General features: G+C 35.9%; 1 protein-coding gene and 1 long non-coding RNA gene across 3 annotated transcripts in view; one reads left to right on the forward strand and one right to left on the reverse strand.

The window, feature by feature from the left end:
• LOC141457254 (uncharacterized) overlaps positions 1 to 11,416 on the reverse strand; it is a 306,694-nt gene extending 295,278 nt beyond the window's left edge. The window contains exon 1 of the long non-coding RNA XR_012460285.1: positions 10,887 to 11,416. This is a non-coding gene — a long non-coding RNA (uncharacterized lncRNA). The remainder of the gene's footprint in view (positions 1 to 10,886) is intronic.
• Csgalnact (Chondroitin sulfate N-acetylgalactosaminyltransferase) overlaps positions 1 to 21,818 on the forward strand; it is a 409,289-nt gene that overhangs the window by 327,355 nt on the left and 60,116 nt on the right. The window lies entirely within an intron of this gene.

Raw genomic sequence — 21,818 nt, forward strand, 5'->3', positions numbered from 1 at the left:
TGAGTAGAGCTGTGTTAGTGCAGCTGAGACTAGTGCAATTCGGTGCAGTGCGGACCAGTGGTCAGTCGGGGAACAGTTTTGTGGCGTTACGTAGTGAGTAAGTAACAGTAAACTGTTGTGACTGTTGTAAATGGTAACTGTAATGAATAGCGTTAGTTGTTAGTAAATGTTAATGTGAGTAAAGGTAATGTGTTAATAAATCAGGTTATTACTTACAAATTTAGCGAGTTTTATTATTTAATCAAACCCACATATTATTAAAATAACTAGTGGCAGGCACTAGTTGTGTAAGTAAAGTTTTCTTAGTAAAAGGACAAGAAAAAACATTACAATATGAGTGTATATTAACATCTACATGAAATGCTCAGCGTGGAGCAGATAACTCCTTCTCAACCTTCTCTTTCTATGCGAACTGTTTCGAATTTTGTTTTTGTTAAAATACTGGGATTGAACCTCATTTATGTGTTATACTTTTTATTTTTCCTAAAACTTTAAGAAATACAATTTGATAGTAGGACAATTGACTAATGCTTCATGTGACCTCAATTATATTAATAATATGTAAGCCAAATTTTAAATTTATAGACAAAGAATATATGACTCCGTCTTAAGAACGGATTCACTTTCCCACCCTTCGGAAATTTTCGTCCATCTGCTTGATTCCCATACTAAAAGAAACCTTCCACTATCCCAAATCCTACAGACCCATCAGTCTCCTGCCAATTCTCGGATTAAAAGCATGAGAGGCTGCTTCTAATTCGTCGGCAAGACATCCTATCATCACCGCCTGCTATCCTTCACCAGTTTTGGATTTACAAACTGTCGCTCTACTATCTACTAGGCTCGCAGTGTGATGATGGACACTGTCACCAGCTGAAGTAATATTGCTTATGAGATTATCAGGATGACAACCAGGCATTCAACAAAGTATGGCCTCAGCCCATTAGCATAAATTTCCTTATCCTTAAGAGTTCTACCTAACATACACAGCTTCTTACAAGTTATCCAAGTCTCTTCTTTCTTTCCTATTTACCCAATCTTCGCAAGAGTTCCTCAAGGAAGCACTCCTCTATATCCTGTATAAAAGCTGATCTTCCTCTCCATCCCAACACTTCAATTAATTTGTATGCCGATGATACGGGTATCCTATCCCTTAATTCAGATCCAGTGAACTCAATCCGATCCATCTAGTCTCATCTTCATATACTCGAACCATGCTTTCGCAAATGGAGAATAAAATCTCACAACATAACCTTTACCCTTAATTACAAGGATACTCCCTCCAATCTATCTGAACCAGATTCCTATCCCTCCGGTATACAAAGTGCGATATCTCGGACTCTACCTCGAGAAACGCCCTCTCATGGAAAACCTCCTTAACCTGACTCAACCATCATGAAATTTAATTACTATACTGAGCTATCAAAATCGTACTACTCAACAAACGATCCAAATTGGGTCGATTTTGAATGATCCTGCATTAAAATCAACTAACATCTAGTCCAAAGTACAGAATAAATTTTATAATTTATAACCTTAGGCATTTTAGTAAAGGCAAGAAGTAAACCATATTCTATAAATAATTGGAAACCTTGGTTTCATTGTATTTTATATTTTTCTATTTTAATGTTGTGTGAGTTAGAATGTTAGGGTTGGGATTAAATCGTTTCTCTGGCAGCAAAACCCATATATACACTGTACAAAGGCTCTATAGTGGTTTTTCAATTTCGCCCAAATACTCTTCTGCATATAAAGTACTTTTGCACTTAGACAGACCGACACGCCTATATTTTTGTCTGTGTGAATGTGTGTGTGTGTGGTCTAGTTGCAAAACAATTTGTAACAATTCGTTATGTATGAAACTGGGGCTCACCTCCCTTTCTACAGAAACCACTGGCCACTATATGTACTATGTAGGACGTAAATTCACTTATTTTATTTTCCATTTAACTAATTAAAAATCTATCTCTAGTTTTTTTATTTTCTTTCCCATTGTCACACAATTTGTATCTTTTTCAAAGTAGGGTTATAATTGATGACATCGTCCATTGCGATAATGTACGAAGTTGGACTTTAGCCAATTTTCAATGGTTAGTAATCATTTTTTCCCCTTTTTTAACCAATAAAAACAAATTTTACCAAAAACAATTTATAACAAAAAATAGTTAAATTCTTTACTTCGTAGCAAACAGCCGATTGTAATTACATAAAGGCTAATTTGCTAAATTATTAGGCTCACAGATCAAAGATTTTGGGTTATTGTGGAACGTAGGAATGTTACCAAGTTTTGCACAATAATATTTGTATTTTACTGCTAAAGTCAAATATTTTAAAATTATTATTAGATTCTCTTCAACCTCGTAAAAGGAAATATTAAAGTAAGTAAAGTAAAGTAATGACTATTTTTTCAGGCGCGCTTTACGTCCAACTACCAAATTAGGCACCGTGGACGGAGGCGACTAGCAAACATACTTTACTGTAAATTTCTTTTATTAAACATTAAATAAAATCCAAAGCCTAAAGACCGGTAATCGAACCCAGTACCACAATGCATATTAACTTAGCAGGTCTCGCCTCTAATAACCGCTCGGCTACCGTGGCGCCTAATAAAAGGTAATATTGTAATCATGAATTCTACAGGAAATGTTACGTTTTCAGGTGTCCCAGACCTGAAAAAAGTGGGCTCAACTAATTCATCTGTTTTATCTTCTGAAGAAGTGGGTGTATCAATAACTCCAAAAAACGGAACTTTTTTTTTTGTAACAGCGTTTACAATTTTTTTATTTTATAAAAAATAAGACTGCTACTTTTTTTTTGCATCAGTAAATAACTATTTACATCTCTACAGCTCAAATTTCATGGTAACCGAGCTAAACTGGAAAATATTTGAGCAAGAAATCATAATTTCAGGGAAAATCGTTTTTCTTCTAGCTCATTTCATTGTCATTAATGAAGTATAAAGTGCCATCAGGGATTAGAAAACAGGACTAACCATCCTTCTAAAAGAACAATTTAAATTAAAAAGTACAAATTTAAAAAATAAGAAACATTTTTTACAAAGAAGGTACTTTACGAGGTGTGGCTATTAAATAACGAGACTGATGATGCTACAGAAGAACTATGCATGCGCCAAATCCTAACGACCGACAGCTGTGCAGCGTAAAGCCTTCTCTTTCGATTGTGCAGCGTCTCACGTGTTTCTAGAGAAATCTGTCTGACTGGAACCGTCGTTTGTGTAAGAGGTGTTAGATTCGTTTTGCCGAAAACATGATACTACACATGTAGTAGAGCAACGAATTGTCGTGAAATTTCACATGAAACTGGGTAAAACCGCTACTGAAACTTATCTTTTATTAAAAGAAGTTTATGGTGATGAATGTTTATCACGTGCGCACAAGTTTTTGAATGGTTCAAGCGTTTCCAAGATGGCCGAGAAGACGTCGGAGATGATGACCACCCGGGTCGCTCTTCCAAGTCCAAAACCGATAAAAATATCGATTACAATTAATCAACATTACTACCGTGAGGTGCTTGCTCAACTCCGTGAAAGAGTAAGGAAAAAAACGACCCGATTTGTGGAAGAACAAGTCACGGGGTTCTCCATCAAGAAAACGCACCGGCTCACACTGCATTGTCTGTCAAGACGTTTCTAGCCAAGTACAACATCCCAGTTTTAGACCATCCTCCTTATTCGCCTGACCTGGCCCCATGTGGCTTTTATCTGTTCCCCGAAAGTCAAATCTGCATCAAAGAGGAACACGATTTCAGTCCGTTGAAGCTCTGAAAGTAAAAGCGGCACGCGTCATGCAGGAGCTCACAGGAAAAGACTTCCAGCACTGTTTCGAACAATGGAGTAAATTCGCATGGAGCGTTGTAGGGATAGGGGAGTGGTGTATATTGAAGGTGATAATAACTAAATATGTATAAATTTAAAATAAAATGTTTTACAGCAATAGTCTCGTTATTTAATAGCCACACCTCGTATGTTGAGGTATTTTAACCAAAATGTGAATATTCCTAAAGTAATAAAGAATTTCTTTCAAGTTCTCTAATTTATGGTATTTTATTTACAACACCAACTAAGAACTAAATTAAGTTCAATTTATGATGGGCAAAAGAAAATTCCAATGAGGACCATGGAAAGATAACCATTCTCTTAGAATGCATGGTATCTTATCCTGTATTTTTGTTAACATCGACGGGACGGGTTAAAACTATTTATTTGTTAAACTTTTGTAAAGCAATTTTGGTTTTAAACTTTTTGAAACATGACCTCATTTTCGGGGCACGTCTTGCCGTCGGGTTTTCTTTTATATTTGTTTAAATAAACTCTCTATTTATTAACAATTACTTTTTCAGTCCGCTAAATTTTTTATTTTTATTTAATAAATTTAGAGAAACTAATACAAGTAGTTTAGGATATTTAAGACAAACCCTATTTGATTAAGTAGTGCCTTATTACAATCTAGAGATGGCAGTTACGAAGTTAACTAAGAGACTGATGATCTAATGATATAACACTCAGAGAGCTTTGTTGACAGACTGGTGACGACACTAACCGATCCAATTAGTTCAACCATTCATGTGCCGCCAGTTGTAAAAGACAGTTCTTTCTTTATCAAATACCTAAGATATTTGGATGAAATTAGAACCGTTCATTGTATCTAAAAGATGACCTTTTTTTTTTATTAAAAACGTAAAAACCCAAAAATTAATTTAAACAAAAACAATTGGTATTTTATTATTATGTGAAAATTATGAGACAAACCAACAGTTTTTGATCGAATCTTCGGGAATATAATCAAAAAAACTGGAGACAGAAAAAGAGAGTAATAAGTAAAATTATACCTAATTAAAACTTTCTTATCTGTGCTAAGTTGTCTGAACTGAAGCTTAAGTTCGTTTTGCTCGAAGTATTAATTTGTTTTTGAGATTTAATTTTCATTTCTTCAGTCGAACTAAATGTCCATACACCAGTTCTTTCTTTTAGAGGAATCGACCGGACAGATTCTACATGATGTCTGCAGTCGATGTCATTAGTTTTTTTTTTACTGTGGCTATCTTCTTCGACTTCATATGCCATCTGAAGAGTATGGATTAATGCTTCCATTTCTCTTCAAGAGATAAGTGTAGCATGGTTGGCTTTGTTTAACATACTTTTACAAAGACAAACAAACAAACAATGAGAATAGATGTGAATTGTTCAAACTTTGTACCACAAAGTTATAGAATTCATAAGCACGTCTTTAAAAAAAGAAGTAATTTTGACATAAAGTTATTTTGGAAATGATTGATCAAAGATTACCAAGAATATGTTACTGGAAGTTGTTGAGAATTTCGTTATTTAATTCGGGACTCGCGATTTAACTGGGCAGCCCAGCTAAAAGATCTCCTGCATCCAATTAACCGATCTGGTATAGTATATATTGTAGATGCCTTTAATTTAAAATAGAAAATTCCAGAAATTTTAAAGTTGTACCGAGAGTATTTAACTAATTTGGATAATACAAGTATTCAACAGTCTAGGTATAATAGCTACTATGTAAATGTTTTTAACCCCTCAAGTGAAACACAGTTGTACCTAACTTACAAAATGCCGTTTAATTATAGCAAATTATTATTCCAACTTAGGACAAGTGGAAAATACTCAATAAAGTTAACTCACGATCGATTAATAAGCAAAATACGAGGGTCGTTTGAAAAGTCCGTGCAAAGTCAGAGAGATAGCACCACTGCTATCAAGGTTATGTTTAGTTAGTAGCATCTCTTGGAAGAACACACACCAAGTTTCAGCCAGATCGGTCTATTTCTTTGTGTTTGGCATTCGTTTGAATCGAGGAAGTCGAGTGATTTTCAAAAAATGGACGAAAAAGAATTCCGTGTGTTGATTAAACACTACTTTATGAAAGGCAAAACGCCTCAGGAGACTAAAGAGAAGCTTGATAAACATTATGGTGACTCTGCACCTTCGATTAGAACAGTTTATAAGTGGTTTCAAAATTTTCGGAGTGGCCATATGGGCACAAGTGATGCTGAAAGTTCTGGACGCCCTGTTGAGGTTACTACTCCAGAAATCATTGATAAAATCCATGATATGGTGATGGATGACAGAAGAGTGAAGGTGCGTGAGATTGCTAGTGCTGTGGGCATCTCGAATGAACGGGTACATAATATTTTGCATTAACATTTGGACATGACAAAGCTATCCGCAAGATGGGTGCCGCGATTGCTCAAGCTTGACCAAAAACGAAATCGAGTGAAGTGTTGCAAGGACGGTTTGCAGCTGTTCCAGAAGAATCCGCAGGACTTTAAGCGTCGTTTCGTCACTGTGGATGAAACATGGATACATCACTACACTCCTGATACCAAAGAACAATCTAAACAATGGGTTACCAAGGGGGAATCTGCGCCAAAAAAGGCGAAGACCGTTCCTTCGGCCGGAAAGATTATGGCGACTGTCTTTTGGGATTCGCAAGGAATAATCCTCATCGACTATCTGGAAAAGGGTAAAACTACTACAGGTGCATATTATTCATCGTTATTGGACCGTTTGAAAACCGAGCTGCAAGAAAAACGCCCACAAAAAAGTCCTTTTCCATCACGACAACGCACCAGCTCACACCTCAGCAGTTGTGGTCGCAAAATTAATGGAAATAGGGTTCCAACTCGTTTCACATCCCCCCTATTCTCCAGACTTGGCTCCCTCGGACTACTATTTGTTCCCCAATATGAAGAAATGGCTGGCGGGAAAAAGATTTTATTCAAACGAGGAGGTGATTGCAGAAACGAATGGCTATTTTTCAGACTTGGACAAATCCTATTATTCGGAAGGGATCAACAAACTAGAGCAGCGTTGGACGTAGTGTATAAGCCTAAAAGGAGACTATGTTGAAAAATAAAAAAGGTTTACCCCAAAAAATTAAGTAGTTTTTATTTTTGCACGCACTTTTCAAACGACCCTCGTAGATCCTCAGTTGGATTGTGGGTTATGTAGGTAACAAAAGAAAGAGGACCTGGTACATATTCTTGTTGAATACCCATTCTATAATCCTTGTTAGAGAGTATTACCATTCTGATAATGTAGGGGAACATATGAAAAAATTGTTGAACCCAGACACTATCAATTCAGCTCATGTTTTGTATAAATAAGTAACATGCATTTTGAAATTAAGACATTTTCTTTCAATATAAGTATGAATGGTTTTATAAAAACTTATATATAACTTTAGTCTGCATAAGATAATTCATTTATTTAATCTGTATTTGTAATTATTAAATTTTGGTTTGTTTATAGTTATATGTTATTGAACTGTAATACCATCACCACCGTGCTCCTTTGTATGGGGGTCTACCCCTATAACAAATAAATAAATTGAATTGAATTTTGACATAAAATAAATTCAAAAAACGTTTTAAAGAAAAGTTTAAAAGAGCTTATTTTTGGGGAAAAAAAGTTGGGAAAAGAATATTTTGTTCACCTCATATTTCCGGCTTGAAGAGTTTTGATCAAAAGCTCGTTCAATATTTTTGACATGAAAGAAGAAACAGTTCTTAAAAAGAGAAAGTTGCGCATTTTCCAACCCTTCCATTTTCTGCTAAAAAGTTAAACTTTGGAATAGTGAAATTGTGGTAAAACTTCCCCTAATCAATATTAAGAAAAAGTATAAAATGTCCGTATGAAAGATAAAACGTAAAATGTAATTAAATAGGTAATCTAAAGTAACTGCAAACAAGAATTTATTAAAAAGATTTTTGCTTTAAAAAGAGAGACTATCTTGTTTTAAAACTGTAATATGTAATGTAATGTAATGTAATCGCCTATTTTTTCAGGCGGGGCTTAACGTCCAACTACCAATTAGGTGTCGTGGACGGAGGCGACTAGCAAACATACTCTAGGCTGGAAACATAGTGGAGCGGCGAGCAAAGCGGCGATGATAGCGAAGAGCGAAGCGGCAAAAACAAAAACTAGAAATAGATAGAGTTGCTCTATCTTCGCTTTGCTCGCCACTATGCGCGGTCCCATATGTTAACTTCTGTTTGATTTCGCCGCTTCGCTCTTCGCTATCATCGCCGCTTTGCTCGCCGCTCCACTATGTTTCCAGCCTTACTGTAAATTTCTTTTATTAACCATTAAATAAAATCCAAGGCTTAGACCGGGAATCGAACCCAGTACCACAATACATATTAGCTTCGCAGGTCTCGCCTCTAACCGCTCGGCTACCGTGGCGCCTTAAAACTGTAATATTACATTTTATTGTTTGCAATACTAGTAATATCGTCAAATACGGATTGCAATCAAAGTGCAAACAAAACTCTAGAGCACATAATACTGCACTTTACAAACATTAAAGTTGCATTCTCTGGAAATGCAAGTAAATATTTGCAATTGATTCTGTCCCGGTTAGTTTTCTCCTAGTTTCTGTAAATGGGTTCGTTCACTCAATATTATTCATCCAAAGTTCAACAAAAACAAAAAAAAAACAAAAAACAAGACCGAGTGGATTTTAAGAATATGTAATTTTAGATAAATCGTATTTCGCGTTGTGCGCTTGTTTTAGCTTCAATAATCTTTGTGAAATATTAAAAACGCACTCTCCAGATGTTATTTTCTGTTTATTCAAGTTAGTGAAATATTGATCACTTTTAGCAGAATGTTATCTAAAAAACAAAAAAGAAAACGTAGTTTTTGGAATGCCTGTTACATTCTATTATACTCGTAGGTAACTGCAGCATACAAAATCAACGCACGCAGATTGAATTAGAAATTTAACCTTTTAAGAATTCTATACTAAAACTCGCCTGGATTGAGCTGTGGGGTTCAATGAAACACTTCAATCTTCAACAAATTCAATCGCTTCAGTCTAAAATTCTCCGCACTATCGTTAACGGCTCCATTTTACGATTCAAATCTAACCATCCACACAGACCTGGAAATTCCTGGTTTGTAGGTCCAGGTTGCACGAACTCGCAACGAATTACAGTTTTCATCAAAACTTGCACTCTCATTCCAATCCTCTTGTCCGCCAGTTATCATCTCATCTCCTTCCAGATCATCCACCCAGACGATTAAAATCAGCCAGTGGCCTCGCGATTTTCTCTCTTCTGAAGAGAGTAGCTAATCCTGGAGACGACTTAAGGAGTGTTATCGCTGGGTAACTTCTCCCCTCAATTAGTGAGTTTGTTATGGTGTCAGTTATTGTCATTGTTACCAATAGTGCAGCTAGCGCTGGTGTTCCTTAACAAATAAATTTTTTTTTTAAAAAAAATCCTTTTAAGAAGCGACGGGATGCCGTAACAGGAAGATTATATCGCAAGATGAAAAGAAAACTGCCCTCCACTAGGAAAGATAGAAATCTATAAGTGAATGACTTGAACATTCAAAGTAGTATTCACCTTATGAATCAAAAATTCTTACTGAACAGTCTCTTCTAGGAAAATGCAAGACGAATTTCTAAACTATTTGCTAAAAGATCATTCTAAATATTTTTTCTTGATGAAAATAGTGCCTCGCAAGTTGACTGACGGTTTGCCTCAGGTTGATTGACGTTTTACAGGAAATAACTGGTGCAAATGTTGTATGGTTGACAAATTCAAGCAAATGGCGACCTGGTTTTCATATGCCACAACATTTTTTTTCTCAAACCGAAAGAGTTTGTTCGAAACTGGAAGTAATGTCTCCTAGGTTACACGCCCTAAAGCTGAAAAGACCAAATGGAGCTGTGATCACCAAAAAGCAATAGCATCAAATTTTAGTTACTGTTAGTCTTTTAACGTCATCACACTGCCATTGCTAGCAAACTGTCAGCTAGCTCTATTTTCTATTAACCGACCGACACCACTGAAACCACATAGTTCTATATTTTTTGTATACATCTTTGCTTAGACTAATTCTGATTTAAGCTTTTCCCGTTCGCAAGTGCCCTAATATGTTAAGAATGCCTATTTTCCTAAATTAGGTGCCGCGTATCGCCATGCAAGTGTACCTTGATTCATACGGAACAGAAAACTGGACGTAACCACACTAAAAGACCTTACGGAACAGAACTATATACATATTTCTAGATAACCTACGTAACTACTGAGGCTGGACAACACCACTGACCCATAGAGATAACAGATCAACGACGGATAAAACCCAATTTACAGCAGGACGTACTTTATGGCCAGTGATAATTTCAGAAGTTCATTTTATATAATATTTGTTTGGTTTGCTTAGTATACTGTAAGGCAGACTTGGTATTTTTCAGGCGGGGCTTACCGTACCAACTACCAATTAGGTGCCGTAGATGAGGGCGAAGCATATACTTTACTATTAACACTTTTTTTCCCCACTTACGCTTCATAACCACTGACAAAACTAAATATACCATTGATATATATGCTAATAATTAGGCGCCACGATAGCCGAGCGGTTAAGAGGCGAGACCTGCAAAGCTAATATGCATTGTGGTACACTGGGTTCGATTCCCGGTCTTAGGCCTTGGATTTTATTTAAAGGTTAATAAAAGAAATTTACAGTTAAGTATGTTTGCTAGTTGCCTCCGTCCACGACACCTAATTGGTAGTTGGGCGTAAAGCCCCGCCTGAAAAAATATTTTTTACTTTACTTTATATTCTAATAATTGTATTGTTTAAAAAGCCAACTATATTCAAATATTTAACAAAAATAATAATATTAAAGAAATAACTTGCAAACAGGGCGTTCAAAACTGTGATTGAGATATGTATAGTCTATATTGAGATGCAAACCCCGTTATAGAAGACAAAGAATGATGGGAAGTTGAGGCGTAAGATGTATGGAAAGGGAAGATGTTCCGTTTAAAGGGCTGACGATAGGAATTCGAGCCCTGCAAAGCTGGCAGAAGGAGATTATTAAGCTGTCTTACCTTGTCTGAACTAGAGCCCCCAGTTGACAAGCTTCTCTTGCAACATTCTACCATCGTTTTCAAACTAATCGATATTTTACCACGAACACTTACACAGCCTTACTTTATTTTACACCATATATCCCTCAGGATGTTTCGATTATCGAATTTTATTTATTTTTAACTTTATTATAGAGTTAATAGTTTGAAACAATTTATTTATATACAGCTGTTGAATGTTTTGAAGAAATGTTTTTAATTTAATTAAGACAGTCCCATCCATCATGGTGTAATCAATAATGTATATAATATACACGCCACACAGATGATCAAGTTGGCATTTCCATTGGCTGACAGCTACAAACTGAACATTAGCTAACTGATGAATGAGCTATCATGTAGCTACTTAGTCGGGGATGTCGTCAATCCAAAACATCCTGGCACAAATCCACAACCAAAGGAAACAACTCTAACTGGAGCTGCCATCCGTACTAAAGAGATAAATTCAGCTTTTATAACCATCGCTCTTATTGCTCGCTGATAATGCTCTCGGATAAGAACGTGACAAGTACGTTCTAACAAGCTCTTTCAAATCTTACACCATTTTTGGCTCACATCATCCGCTCTTCAACTAAGATTACTTTTAAATTTCTGGTAGTCATTCATTTTTACTATTCATATCACTTCATATTATTGGGCCAAAATATAAAATTTAGAGCTAACCTATTATGATGATGTTTCAAAAACGTTTATCTCGATCAGGCCTTTTTTTTGGCATTGGTTTTCGCCATACAGCCAGCATCGTCTAGGTGCTTATCTCTAGAATATCACTCACTCTCCATTCTTACTTATAAATACATTCGCTTCACACATTCATCCCTCTACTATATACAACTAGTTACATAAACTACAGCTAATGGATGGATCAGTACTCGATATTCCTGCCATCCTTATAGCTTAACCGAAATTAAAATCACGTAATCCTTCTCTAATCATTTTCTTCCATTCATTCTAATCGGCTATAACTTTTAAATGCATTCATATTTCATTGCTAGCTTTGCTATAGATTTAAGCGCACATAGATGTTGGTGGAGAATATTATGACTTCGTAGCGAAATGGTGCATCTAAATACCTGTATAAGTCGTCAAACATTCGTTTCCTTTCTACTACATAACGTGGACATATCATTATTATATGTTTGAAATCCTCCTCCTCATTGCAATCTACGCTCTTTCCCCACGCAAAAATTCTGTAAACAAATCTTGATTTTACCAGAAGTATTCACAAATAAGTTTGGTTTGGTGTGTTTCAATTTTATTGTGAAATCTATGGTAAGAGGTTTCGTCTAGGTGAAATCAATAAGGGCTGTTGTCAGTATGTTGGCTAAAGTTAGACTAGCAAAAGTCTCCTTCAGAAAAGTTCAAGGTGAGACCCTGCAGAACTTCCGGTGAATAAACAGTCCACCTTTAAAGGATGTTTGAGGAGCAGAAGTAAGTGTGGTACCAAAGAGGAAACTACTCCCAACATTCAACAACCCTCCTGCATTGCTCTCCCTAAGAGATTCTGAAGGAAGTTTTTGCAAGGAAGCGTGGGAACTCTTCCGAGATGTTTTCACGGATGGTTCCTCCAGATCAAAATGGGAGGCCAGATCTCCAGAAAAGTTTTAGGAAGAGGAAAAAGCCGGTAGTCAGTTATAATTTATTCCTCGACGCCAAGTCATGTCCAGTATCTATAACTGGCTCTAATTTAGGTTAGGTTAACTTTAATGGGAGTATACATCCCATCAACCCTAGTGACCTCCCAGATTCTCTAAGAAAATCCGAAGAAAGAAGGTGGCAGATCAGGTTAGCCATTACCAGGCGGGAGCCTCCCCTTCCAACTACAAGGGATGACATATCTTGCTCCTAACTTAGAGTCTCTCCTACCTCTCTTGGGCTCCCCTAGGAAGAAATATAAACAGGCAGATTTGGACGATTATTCCCGAAAACCTTAAAGCACCTTCCGGCTAAAGAGAGTATATGTTCCTTCTCCATCTGACATTCGCAAAGCTATCTATAGCCTTCCATTCTCACATTAACTAGGTAAGCCTTCAGATGTTCTGAGAATGTCTCCTTTAGGCCAAATCTCAGCCCTGAGGAGGAGCTGTGAAATTGAGAATTACTTCAATCCCAGTTTTAGAAAAACTAATTAAGGGGAAATGGGTTAATTTATGCCTAAATGCCTCCTATTTAGCCTGTTAAAAGGGACGGTCTAAAATCTAAAGGGAATTAATCAAAAAGAATTTAAAATTATCATGGCAGAGACTATATTACCTTAGGACACCAACAGAAACAGAGGAAGAAACTCTAAAACCTCATTTCGATTGAAATCATTTGAGGAGATTCGCATAGAAACTTGTGCAGTTTATAGAAAGACTAAGCTCTAAGACTATATGCTCCCGCTCCACGCTTCTAAAGAGCCAAATCACTATCCATATAGCCTTTAACTACGAGTAGTATTGAAGATTTCAACAAAGTACGATTTGTTAAATTATAGTCAATAGTTTAGGTACCAATATTGAAAACTAAGGTTCCACCCTTACATTACAATATATGAGTCCGGCCACATAAAAATCGACGAAAAATGGACAAAATTAGGTTTAAGACTGAATGGCTTTCTAATTAATTGCAAATCGGAAACGCGGGCATCATCGATTTTTAATCGATTAGTACATGATCGATTTGCGGGTTAAGAGATTTGTTCATTTTAGCAAACAACTGTTATTTTATTAGAATTTTAAAATTTACAATAAAAGATAATTGGCGTTGTTTATTTTGTTTCAATTTTATTTTATATTATAGCGTTTGTTTATTAAATGTTTATTTATTTATTAATAAACAATTTAATTTAAATATTAAAATTTGTATTCAAACAAATGATTTGTAAACTTTTTTTCTATTTTATCAACAGAAATAATTCTACTCTGTATAAAATAAATGTATTTAAATATTTATTCAGCCGGTGGAGCGCAAATCCTCTCTGGTTATAACCAAATTGATTTGCAACTAAACTATACAGAATTGTTAAAACAAATATTTGGCACAAATAGCGGTATGGGAACTTGTGAGAAATCTAAATGTATTGTCACTTTTTGCATAATCCGTGACTGTCTATTTATTTGGTCGTTTGTAGATTTTGTACGTAGATTTTGATGCAGCCAATCAAAATTCTTTTCTAATTCTACTATTTCGAAAAATTGAACCTCAGTTTAGTACTTAACCAATAATCAGTTTGTTACCTTTGTGAGAGAGGTATGTAATATACTAAGGTACATTACTGATACATCTTACTACGTTTAAAACCTCACGTTATACACCGACCCTAACATACTTTTTATTAATGAAACAATTCAAACAAAATCTTAAAAGTTCCAAGAAAACATTAGAACTCCATACTCCTCTCATAAGGCTAAAGACATCTACAAGAATTCTGAAAAAAGATCTCAATGGCAGCTAGTTTCTATTTCAACATTAAAGTGTCATCAATAGATAGCTTCTCTAAACATGTTCTTCAAAATTACCTTTTTCAAGCAACATTTACATTTTTTTTTTTTTTTTTTTTTTTTTTTTTTTTTTTTTTTTTTTTGGCGCATCAACAGCTGAGGTCATTAGCGCCCGGAGCTTTTTCCAGTGCACTGCCGGCCTCCGGACAGTGTTCTCTCGTTACAGACAACACTGTCCATCACCGGACAGTGAGCTGTAAGAAGCTCCTAGGAAGAGAAAATCTAAGGGTCAGCTGCTGGATTCGAACCCGGGACCTCCGCGTGGGAGTCCAGTATGCTAACCTCATAGCTAATCCCTTCCCCTATATTATTATTATTATTATTTATTATTATTATTATTATTGGCGCAACAATTTGTAGATTATTAAACCCATCGTACAACACCGGAGCTGATTCCACAAGGCTGGAGTAGGTAGGACTTGCAAATTCCTGACATCTAGAACGATACCTTTGGAACAAAACAGGAACTCTTTCGATTTACCTTTTCTTTTTGGTTCATATCTCCAAATTTCTAACCCTAATTTATTTAAATGTTCCCTAATTTTTGAAAAACATTTAGTTGGGGAGTTGTTAAAACAAGAATTTTGCTTTGATCTAAAATAATATATTTTATTAAGAGCCAGCAAGTCTAGCACTAGATGGAAATACAAGTAAAGTCTCAAAACCAAACTAATTAATCTACCTGTGATGATTTGGATGAAAATATGAAACCAGTTTGGGATGAAATAACAACGCTTCAGATGAAATCAACGATATTATCCACTAGTGCAGAACTAACCAATTTTTAAAAGAATCTATATTATTCCGGACTACTGCAGACTTGACTACATTTACAGGATAATATTACACGTCGGGACATAGATAATGGGTACAGAACTCACTACGTACAATATAATCGCCCAGGCTCCTAATTGTTGAATTCATTCCACGTTATTAGAAACTCTTGCAAGCAATGATGATGTTTCTTCTCTGACGTAAGATCTAGAGAACGTTATCAAATTTCACTTCATCACCTTAATGATCAATCTTCCATTTCTTGCCAATGATGCAGGAAGTAAATAGTTGGAGTAAATGATTATTACGAGAAGAGAGGGTCAAAAGCGAGAACAAGAACTGTGTCCTCAGTATGTTTGAGATAATAAAAGGAAACACAAACAACGAAATGTACACAGTCATTGGTAAACTATAGAATATTATCAAGATTTCTAATAACCAATTACAAAAACGAAATAAAAATAACTTTGAATGGAAAATTAAATATTTTCATTAATTTGAATGGTACGAGGTGTGGCTATTAAATAACGAGACTGATGCTGCTACAGAAGAACTGTGCATGCGCCAAATCCTAACGACCGACAGATGTGCGGCGTAAAGCCTTCCTCTTTCGATGGCAGCGTCTCACGTGTTTGTAGAGAAATCTGTCTGACCGGAACCGGTGTAAGAGGTGTTAGTTTCGTTTTGTCGAAAACATGATTTACTACACTTGCTAGTAGAGCAACGAATTGTCGTGAAATTTCACAAGAAACTGGGTAAAACCGCTACTGAAACTTATCTTTTATTAAAAGAAGTTTATGGTGATGAATGTTAATCACGTGCGCACAAGTTTTTGAGTGATTCAAGCGTTTCCAAGATGGCCGAGAAGACGTCGGAGATGATGGCCGCCCGGGTCGCCCTTCCACGTCCAAAACGGATGAAAATATCAATTATAATTAATCAACATTACTACCGTGAGGTGCTTGCTCAACTCCGTGAAAGAGTAAGGAAGAAAAAGCGACCCTATTGGTGGAAGAACAAGTCATGGGCTCTCCATCAAGACAACGCGCCAGCTCACACTGCATTGTCTGGCCAAGTATAACATTCCAGTTTTAGGCCATCCGCCTTATTCGCCTGACCTGACCCCATATGACTTTTATCTGTTCCACAAAGTCAAATCTGCATTAAAAGGAACATGATTTCAGTCCGTTGAAGCTGTGTAAGAAAAAGCGGCACGCGTCATGCAGGAGCTCACAGTAAAAGACTTTCAGCACTGTATCGAACAATGGTAAATTCGCATGGAGCGTTGTAGAGATAGGGGAGGGGTGTATATTGAAGGTGATAATAACTAAATATGTATAAATTTAAAATAAAATGTTTTTACAGCAATAGTCCCGTTATTTAATAGCTACACCTCGTATAGATAATTGGCACGATTGCGATACTACCTCTTGTCAAGTGAAAAGAGAATATAAAAAGGGAGTTGCAATTAGGGCAGAACAAACTTCTGAGAATAATAATATTGAGCGAGCAACACTCAGTGTAATTTAGGGCGAGCAGGTTTTGATCTAGAGCTTAATGAAGGGAACAGCCAACCCTAAAAACCATCCCATCCTACAACAGTATCAAACTTCACCTAATTTCTTAGTGATGTTGTTACCTAGCATTTCCTTTTTCGACGTTTTTTCCAACTTCCGTTACTCTTCTTTCTCTTCTTGATTTTATCTTAGTTACATTTTAACTTCTATTTATTTCACTCACACCAGTATAATCTAATTTTCTTTTTTGTGAAGCTCCAAACATAATGAAGCAAATGAAATGGAATTCTGCAGGAAATTATTTAATTAAATTTATCAAATATCTAGGATGTTTAATATTTACTTATTTTTATGGGCCGTCAAGAATAAATATACTGTTATAGTACGACAAACTAAATTAGTTGCAAACTCATAACTTTCCAGACAAGATTGTTTCAGTTTTTTGCTATTATTGGTCCAGAATGTCGTTCAAGTTGGCTGATGAGACAACTAAAAATTAGAGGACATTTTAGGGCAACTTTGGTCACATCTCTTTGGAGTATTTACCTACATTTTATTTGAGGGAATCGGAAAAATGATGTTAGATTTGCAAGTGAATTTACATACAAAAACTTTTAGAAGAGTACATTTTGCGGGATAAAGTAATTCAAGTTCAATCAAGTCTTTTGGACTTGGATTTAAAGTTAAAGTTATATATTTCTTCCAAGTTCTGTTGCTGAGTTCTACCATATGGTGCAAAGATGTGGCTGTGAACAAGAAGTAGAGCGCAATTCTTCCAAATCAATATCGATTGAACACAAAGTTATGAAAGTTTTTTTATCGATATAAGATCCTTTCCAGGTTTCAGTGTACGTTTTTTGTTAAAAATACTAAAACATTGAATTGTTGTATGCCAACTTGGCAGAAAGAAATTTGTTTTTATATTCTTAAAACAAAAATTTTACACTTTTAAAGTTTTAAAAAACTTAATATTAAATTACAGAAACCAAGAATGGGTAGTGATGTACTTACTTACGAGTTTTTTAGAAGCGGAGCAACGCTAAAATCGAAGATTTACTTCAAAATATTCAAGTCATTGTATTTAAATTACTATTATGTATTGTTCTACTACTGTCTGCCTCAAAATAGGCCTTGACATGACAGAATGACGAATTTTAGAAGTGTCTAAGTGAGTGGTGAATGAGATGAGCTAGAATTAGCCTATGAGTTCGCTGCACCCAAATCATATATCCTCTGCAGGTTCGTGCGTTTTGTAAGAATGATTGTCAGTATAATACTATTCTGCCCTTCTACGTTTCTTTCAAACCTACGGGTATTCAGGCTGATCAATACCAGCACATATTTCGACAAAAACAGGGTAAAAAGAAACTACGTATTATGTTTTATTAAATGAACATAATAAGTCTCGACGAATGGGCGAAGAACTAAGGACATTGTAAATGGTGGAAAGAGAGTTTAAAATTAGACAAGTGTTTAGATTTATTGGCTTAAACAGCTAGCATTATTACTTTGATTCAAGAATTTTTTTTTTTAATCTTTTATTGAAATTTGCGACTGCATCAAGGTTGTTGCAACAATGATGTAATATAATGTCTTGATTGAAGATTGGAGAAGGCACCCAGTGGCGACACTCCATTAACGTGAACAGATGCACTGTACTGCTCTTATGAGGAGAGTAGGTCGCGGGGCCATCTTCTCTTCAATCTCCTTGGAGGATTACCTGGTAATGTGGAAGAAGTAAAGTGTTCAATTAAAGGTTTAGGATGAGCTGCTGTAAAGGAATGAAATTTTACGAAACGAGTTTTAGTAAGGTCGTTATTGAAAGGGATGTTGAGGTCATTTTGAATGGTAAGGTTAGAAATACGAGGTGTGTTCAAAAAGTAACAGGAATTTTTAAATTTCGCGGGTTTGGAGAGTCTGATTGTAAATTTTTTTTTTTATTATGTTGGTACACATGCCCCTGAAGTACGATAAAATTTTCAGTAATATTCATTGTTTACTTCTTAAGTGGCAGCCGTTAAGGTTAGACGTGTTTTTCGAGCTTGGCGATTTTTGTTTGTTAAAAAAAATGGATCAAAGAATTTGTATTAAATTTTGCGTAAAAAATGAAATAAAGTGTGTGAAATGTTAATAAAGGCATATGGTGAGTCTGCTATGAGTAAAACAAGGATTTACGAGTGGTATAACCGTTTCCAAGATGGCCGCGAAAACGTTGAAGATGACGAACGACCTGGACGTCCAAGCACATCAACAACCGATGAAAACGTGAAAAAAGTGAAAGAAATGGTTATGAACGATCGCCGAATCACAATCAGAGAAGTCGCTGATGATGTTGCCATATCAATTGGCTCATGCCATGAAATTTTTTCGGATGTTTTGGGTATGAAACGTGTGGCAGCAAAATTTGTTCCAAAATTGTTGAATTTCGAACAAAAACAGCGGAGAATGGAAGTTGCTCAAGAGTCACTCAATGAAGTCGACAACGATGCGGATCTACTGAAACGTGTTATAACAGGTGACGAAACATGGGTTTACGGATATGATGTCGAAACTAAGGCTCAATCGTCCCAGTGGAGGCATTCTGGATCGCCAAGACCGAAAAAGGCTCGACAAGTGCGGTCGAATGTGAAGGTTATGCTCACTGTGTTCTTCGATTTTAATGGCATAGTGCATCATGAATTCTTGCCACAAGGTCAAACAATCAATAAGGAGTACTACCTACAAGTTCAACGCCGTTTGCGTGAAGCAATCCGAAAAAAACGCCCGGATTTGTGGCAAAACAATTCATGGATTTTGCACCACGATAATGCACCTGCTCACACTTCATTGCTTGTTCGTGAATTTTTGGCCAAAAACAAAACTTTAACGATGCCCCAGCCTCCATATTCGCCAGACATGGCTCCATGTGACTTTTTTCTATTTCCAAACATAAAGAGAACATTAAAAGGCCGTCGTTTTACAAGCACAGATGACATTAAAAGCGAATCGCTGAAAGAGCTGAAAGCTATCACAAAGATCGAGTTTCAGAAGTGTTTCGAGGATTGGAAAAAGCGCTGGCACAAGTGTATTGTATGCGAAGGGGACTACTTTGAAGGCGACAATATTAATGTAGATGAATAAATAAATATTTTTTTCAAAAAACGAAAATTCCCGTTACTAGAACGGAGCGTTAGAAGTTTTCGTAACATTTTTGATTGTAAAGTCTGAAGGCGTAAAGAATTGGAACGCTTAGTCGATCCCCATACTTCGATGCCGTAAGACCAAATAGGTCGCAGTAACAGCACGTATAAGAGTCTTTTGTTATGTAGGTTGAGTTTCGAACGTTTGGCCAGAAGTTTATAGCGTTGGTTAGTTTCTTGTCTTTTCAGTCTAGTATGGGGATTTCATGTCAACCGTTTGTCTAGGTACAGTCCAAGGTAACGTACTTTGTCCACAGCTGGTATAGGAGTTTGGTTCAAGATGATGGGAGGTAGGATTTTCCGTCTGAGAGTAAATACTATAAACTTTGATTTCGTAATGTTAGTTTTGGATTCTCCATTTGAAAAGCCAGTCCTGTAAGCGGTTGATGTGTGTTTGTAGAGCTCGTGTAGCGATAAGAGGATCGGAATGAGAAGATAAGACAGCAGTATCGTCAGCAAAGGTGGAAAGAATGGTATTTGGGTGTTGAGGTATGTCTGCTGTGTATAAGGAGTAAAGAAGAGGACCTAGGACACTGCCCTGAGGAACACCAGCTCGAGCTAGATGGATATCAGAGTCTGCTGCTCCACAGTTGACTCTGAAATATCGAGCTTGTAGTTAGGATTTGAGGATAAGGTAGTATGTATGAGGAAGATTCTCCCTCAGCTTAAACAGTAGTTCCTCGTGCCACACCCTGTCGAACGCCTGAGCGACGTCAAGGAAAACACTCGGGCAATAATGCTGAGGTAGCAATAGTATCTACAACGCGAAGCACCTGGTGAGAAGTTGAGTGAAGAAATATAAATTAAAATATTTTAAATAATTCATTGTTTCATTTATTTGATGGTATATCGATTAAGAAGCTTGTTCAGTTTAATGTAAGAATTGTCCAAAGTTAGTGTCCAGCTTTAAACTTTAAGTGAGATTGAGCAAAAGATTAATTTTACTTTTAAGCAGACTAAAGCAAATTAATAAATAAATGGTTATTTCATTTAAATTTTGGTTTTAGTAGAATCAATAAGAAACTATTTATTATTTGAATTTAGATCGGGAAATTATACCTCATTTACCTAACTCGCACCAGTCTATCTTCAACGTACTCATTTATTTTTTAGTATGGTACAGTTAGTTAATTGTAGAAACATATTTACAAAATAAATTATGTTTTCGAATTCTTCTCTTATTTTATAACACTTCAATAACCTTTATAACCTTCTGTGCCAATTGGATTGTTGGAGCTCTCAGAGTAAAACTCTTCAGAGGATACCTTAGATACCCAAATTGCCTAGAGCAAGGTAAAACCCAAATGGAGGTTGCTATAGAAAATTATTTGTTCCTATTATATTCACTCCACTCATCGATTAGTTAATAATTTTTAAGTACCGATCCTCAAATCAACTTGAATACACAAAACACACCTCTCAATAAAGAGCAAAAAACTACACTAAACCAATGGCCGAGGCTACCTACCTATAATTAATGTTTTCCGCGACAACATTTACAGTCTGTAATTGGAATCATTTCATGTGGTATCTCACAATAATTTGAAGAGCTACTTGACAATGTTGAACACTCAACTCATCTGATTTGATCTGTACAAATGCTCATCGTGAATTCAGTAAATTTTGTTGTGTATTCTGCATAAATGTTAATTCATTTTTTTAATTTGTTTTAACGTACTGAAATTATTACTAAATTTAATGCTGGGGCAGATCTTCTGCAACAAGTAAATAGTATAATTTTATGAATATATATAAAGGCTGAGGGATTCACACATCTTGAATGATGTTGTTTTGGCTAGATTGAAGACGAACCGTAATGAATTTGTTTCAATTCCATGACAGTTGACTGTCAGAGTAGAGAGTTTTTACTCACTTTTTATGGTGTTTTCACCATACTGAATCCGTGCAAGGACTGATGGTTCGTTTAAAGATGAACATTGT

The sequence above is a fragment of the Rhodnius prolixus genome, unplaced genomic scaffold (assembly GCF_049639745.1).
Source record: "Rhodnius prolixus isolate KJV_2025 unplaced genomic scaffold, Rpr scaffold_10, whole genome shotgun sequence".
NCBI lineage: Eukaryota > Metazoa > Arthropoda > Insecta > Hemiptera > Reduviidae > Rhodnius > Rhodnius prolixus.